The sequence below is a fragment of the Sinocyclocheilus rhinocerous genome, unplaced genomic scaffold (genome assembly GCF_001515625.1).
Source record: "Sinocyclocheilus rhinocerous isolate Xijiao unplaced genomic scaffold, SAMN03320098_v1.1 scaffold2561, whole genome shotgun sequence".
Lineage (NCBI taxonomy): Eukaryota > Metazoa > Chordata > Actinopteri > Cypriniformes > Cyprinidae > Sinocyclocheilus > Sinocyclocheilus rhinocerous.
The window spans coordinates 475,584-481,375 of record NW_015660886.1 but is presented as its reverse complement, the minus strand read 5'-3'; the positions used below and the strand labels follow the sequence as shown (position 1 = coordinate 481,375).

Genomic DNA, 5,792 nt, shown 5'->3' with positions numbered 1-5,792 from the left:
TATTCTTGTAAGCATTATAGATAGTTTGTGTTTCTGGTGTAGAACCAAACCTTGTTTATCTTAATTTAGATGCTAAATCCATATACGAGATACATATCTGAGGAAAAATGCATTGTTGGTCGGCGCCACCTAGTGTGCAGGCGTGAATTAGCAGAAGGCGAAAAATCGTTTAGTGCTCAATGTGAAAGCACCGTTTGTTGGCGATTCGCCTCGCTTTTTCGCATCGCGCTCAGTGCGGAAAGGCCTTAAGGCTGTTTGATTACTGTAGTTTTTGTGATTGTTAGTTTCATCTAGAGTCAGTGGAGATCAAACTGTTCAGATCCATCATGGACGAAACTCAAACATCTGGAGATGAAGATTATTTTCCAGGATTCAGGTACTTTGAGTAACACATATGTTATGTTGTGTTGTGTTATGTTATAGAAAAAAGTTTTTTTTTTCCTCTCAAGTTTTTATATGGAAAACAATAATACCATAAAAACTCCTTGACAAGTTTTCTTTTTTATAAAAATACTTTTTGAAGTATATTAAAATGATTCTAAAGAATTAAATCTGTTTTGTTTTAGTTCAGTTGATCAGAAGAGATCAGAACCAGAGTCCAGCTGTGTGTCTATGAAGAGTGACGCGTCTATGGATCGACCAATGAAGTTTAACAGTGGAGATTCACAGCTTGATTTCAGGTAACATTTGTATAAAATTATGATTATAGCATGGCATTTTATAGTTTCATACACTATCACAGTTATAACCAGTTTATGAAATGATTATAAAGTGCTATTAAAATTGAATTTGATTATGATAAATGTATAGTTGATTTATTGAATACCTTCAAATCTTAAATCTCTTTCTGTTTTAGCTCAGTACAACAGAAGAGATCAGAGTCCAGCTGTGTGTCTGTGAAGAGTGACGCGTCTATGGATCCACCAATGAAGTTTAAGAGTGGAGATTCACAGCCTGGTCTGAGGTATAACATTTGTATAAAAACATGATTAGCCTAAAGCATGACATTTTATATTATTATATATTATCCGTTCATTTCACAGTTTTTGTATAAACAGTGTATGTATTGGTAAAGTGCTCTTTGAAGTGAATTTGGTAATAAATGAATAGGTAATTTGTTGCAAACCGAAATTTAAAAGATTAGCTTTATCTCTCTCTGTTTTAGTTCAGTTCAGCAGAAGAGATCAGAAGCAGAGTCTAGCTGTGTGTCTATGAGGAGTGACGCATCTATGGTTTGTCAAGAACAATTCAAGAGTGGAGATTCACGGCCTGGTCTCGGGTATAACATTTCTTAAAGAGATATGATCTGTAGATATGGTCAGAATACATAAGACATTGTGCCTTTTAACTCATGTAATAATGTGGTATTTTAATTTTACAGCTATGAAGTCCTCAACACATTTAGATCTCAGCCGCTGTTCTAGAGAAGATGTTGAGTCCAGCAGAGAGTGGAGAGATTCCCAAGACTCTCACTCAAATGTACACACACTTCCTGATCCTTCAGACCAACATCAAACATGAGAAGGACTATGAGAAGAAGGTGACCGATGAAGACATGATCCTCAAACTGGGGAAGCTGGCTTTCCAGCAGCTTGTGAAAGGCAACCTGAAGAGTTGGGCTTGTATCAGGGGAAAGTCTTCAGCTTTGTTCATCTGAGCCTTCAGGAACATCTAGCAGCCCTATATGCACATCTCTCCTGTACAATCAACAACATATATGTGTTTGATCAAACCAAACAAAGGCAGTTGCATAAGATTATTAACCAGAAGAAATATAGTTTATTATCTGAGCTGCATCAGAGAGCTGTGGACGAGGCTTTACAGAGTAAGAATGGGCATCTGGATCTTTTCCTGTGTTTTCTTCTGGGTCTCTCAGTAGAGTCCAATCAGACTCTCTTACGAAAACTACTGCGACAGACAGGAAGCTGCTCCTATAACAAAGAGGAAACAGTTCAGTGCATCAAACAGAAGATCAGGCAGAATCGCTCTCCAGAGAAATCCATCAATCTGTTCCACTGTCTGAATGAACTGGGTGATGATTCACTGATGCAGGAGATCCAAGATTATCTGAAATCTGGACGAATAAGAAAAACCAAACTCTCCCCTTCACAGTGGTCAGCTCTGGTTTATGTGTTGCTGACATCAGAGCAGAAGATGGATGTGTTTGATCTAAAACCGTTTATTGGAGCACAACATGCAGGAGATAGAGTTCTTCAGAATCTGTTACCTGTGGTTAAACAATCCAGATCAGTTCAGTGAGTAACACTGAAAACAATCACTGCACTTTCAAAACATGATCACATTCTTACCAAAGCATCAAAATGGGTGAAATCTCACAGAATCACATTACTGGTGGTGAGCAGGAGAGGTGTGTGAGACAAACATACTGAGCTGAGGAGGTTTTTGTGTGTCTCAAGTCAAGTTGAGCTTTAGTGTTATTCTGCTACATGTGTGGACATACAGTGGAACGAAATGTCATGTCTCGCAGGACCTCGGTGCTGAATAAATAACATAAATATAAACATACAACACTAGACATAAGAACAACTTTTAGACCTACATAGCTAACTTTATGAAGTGGTAGTCTAACTATACATATACTATAAATAGTTGACTATGCATACACTGCAGTTCCCGTACCAGACAGTGATGCAGCTGGTCAGCATGCTCTCAATGGTTCCCCTGTAGAATGTGGTGAGGATGGGTGGAGGGATACTTGCTCTTTTCAGCCGGCGGAGAAAGTGTAGGCGCTGTTGTGCCTTTATGGAGAGTGATATAGTGTTGGTGGTCCAGGTGAGGTCTTCTGTTATGTGCACCCCCAGGAATTTAGTGCTGCTGACTCTCTCCACAGTCGAGCTGTCGATGGTCAGTGGGGGGTGGTCAACAGAGTTTCTCCTGAAGTCCATCACAACCTCCTTTGTCTTACTCACGTTGAGGGACAGGTTGTTTGCCTCACGCCATTCAACCAGTTGTGCCACTTCCTCTCTGTAGGGTGTTTCATCACTGTTGCTGATGAGACCTACCACCGTTGTGTCATCCACGAACTTGATGATGTGGTTGGAGCTGAACTTGGCAGTGCAGTCGTGGGTCAGCAGCGTGAAGAGCAGCGGGCTGAGCACACAGCCTTGTGGAGCACCTGTGCTCAGTGTGGTAGTGTTGGAGGTGTTGTGGCTGACACGGACTGACTGAGGTCTTCCGGTTAGATTAGTTTGTTGATGAGCTGTTGTGGGATTATTGTGTTGAATGCTGAGCTGAAGTCGATGAACAGCCTTCTAACATAAGAGTCTTTGTTTTCTAAGTGGGTAAGAGCCAGGTGGAGGGTGAAGGAAATAGCATCGTCCGTGGAGCGGTGTGGACGTTAGGCAAACTGGAGCGGGTCAACTGTGTTGGGGAGATTGGATTTGATATGGTGCATGACTAACCTCTCAAAGCACTTCATCATGATTGGGGTCAGTGCTATGGGACGATAGTCATTCAGGCAGGACACAGGTGACTGGGGTGATGGTGGTGGACTTGAGATATGTGGGGACAACTGCTTGGCTTAGTGATTGTGGCCGACACGGACTGACTGAGGTCTTCCGGTTAGAAAGTCCAGGATCCAATTACAGAGGGAGGTATTTAGGCCCAGCAGGTTTAGTTTGTTGATGAGCTGTTGTGGGATTATTGTGTTGAATGCTGAGCTGAAGTCGATGAACAGCATTGTAACATAAGAGTCTAAGTGGGTAAGAGCCAGGTGGAGGGTGGAGGAAATGGCATTGTCCGTGGAGCAGTTTGGACGGTATGCAAACTGGAGCGGGTCAAGTTTATTGGGGAGATTAGATTTTATATGGTGCATGACTAACCTCTCAAAGCACTTCATCATGATTATAAAGATGTCTGTTAAGACATCTGTCAGCTGTTCAGCACAGTCTCTCAGTACCCGGCCTGGTATGTTGTCAGGACCTGCAGCCTTGCGTGGGTTAACCCTAGATAGGGTCTTCCTTACATCGACTGGAGACAGACAGAGCGCCTGGTCATTGGGATGTGTGGGTAGTTTTTGTGCAGGTTTGTCACTCTGCATTTCAAACTCATTGAGTGCATCTGGGAGGGATGTGTCGTCATCACAGGCCTGTGGCATGGGCTTGTAGTTTGTGAGGGGCGATAGTCATTCAGGCAGGACACAGGTGACTGGGGTGATGGTGGTGGACTTGAGATATGTGGGGACAACTGCTTGGCTTAGTGAGATGTTAAAGATGTCTGTTAAGACATCGGTCAGCTGTTCAGCACAGTCTCTCAGTACCCGGCCTGCAAGTGGTTGAGTGCATCTGGGAGGGATGTGTCATCATCACAGGCCTGTGGCAGGGGCTTGTAGTCCGTGATGGTCTGAATAACTTGCCACAGACTCCGTGTGTCCTTGCTGTCAGTAAAGTGATTATTGTTTTTTTGTGCATACAACCGTTTTGCTTTCTTGATGCCACGGGACAGGTTGGCTCTTGCTGTTTTGAGGACTGCTTTGTCTCCCGATCTGAATGCTTCATCTTGGGTCTTTAGCAGCCCACGAACCTCTGCTGTCATCCCTGGCTTCTGGTTGGCACGTGTGGTGATGTTCTTGGTGACTGTCACATCATCAATGCACTTTTTGATGTAAGCAATCACTGTTTCAGTGTACTCTTGCAGGTCTGTGTGGTCATGGTAGGTGGCTGCCTCTTTAAACATGTTCCAGTCTGTGTCCTAGAAGCAGTCCTGTAGTTCTGAGGTAGCATCATCTGTCCATACTGTGATCTGCTTTTGGACCGGTTTGGCAAGTTTGAGAAGTGGTCTGTATGCTGGAATTAGCATAACAGAGATGTGGTCTGAGTACCCGAGATGGGGGCGGGGTGCAGCTTTGTACGCATTTTTTTCTGTTGTGTAAACCAAGTCCAATGTGTTGTTTTCTCTTGTTGCAAAGTTCACGTGTTGGTAGAACTTTGGCAAAACTGTCTTTAAGTTTGCGTGATTAAAGTCACCGGATATTATGAAAAAGCCATCAGGGTTGTTTGTTTGTTGCTCACTGATAGCGCTGTACAGTTCGCAAAGCGCGTCTTTAGCATTTGCACATACTGTGATTTAGCATAACAGGGATGTGGTCTGAGTACCCGAGATGGGGGCGGGGTGCAGCTTTGTACGCATTTTTTTCTGTTGTGTAAACCAAGTCCAATGTGTTGTTTTCTCTTGTTGCAAAGTTCACGTGTTGGTAGAACTTTGGCAAAACTGTCTTTAAGTTTGCGTGATTAGAGTCACCGGATATTATGAAAAAGCCATCAGGGTTGTTTGTTTGTTGCTCACTGATAGCGCTGTACAGTTCGCGAAGCGCGTCTTTAGCATTTGCACAAGGGGTATATACACAGCAACGATAACAATGGCCGTGAACTCCCTCGGCAGATAGAAGGGTCGGCACTTCACAATTAAAACTCCACCAGCGACGAGCTATGTTTTGACACTAACACAGCATTGTTGCACCATTCTTTGTTAATATACACACACAAGCCGCCTCCGCGAGTCTTACCAGACAGTGCTGTATCTCTGTCCGCTCGGTAGCAGGTTAGCCCGTGCAGCTGAATGGCGGAGTCCGGGATGTTGTTGTTTAGCCACGTTTCAGTAAAAACAAACACGCAGCGCTCCCTTGTCTCACGCTGTGTAGTCCGACAGAGTCGAATTAGGTCCAGTTTATTTTCTAGTGAGCGTACATTTGACATCAAGATTTTTGGAATAGCTGGTCTTGTGTGGGTCCTGTGCCCCAGTATAGTGATGGGGGAAAAAAAAAAAAAAAGGAA

General features: G+C 43.5%; 1 pseudogene; it reads left to right on the top strand.

Moving 5' to 3' along the window:
- Nucleotides 1-326: 326 nt before the first annotated feature.
- LOC107725782 (uncharacterized) overlaps nt 327-5,792 on the top strand; it is a 32,342-nt pseudogene continuing 26,876 nt past the window's right edge.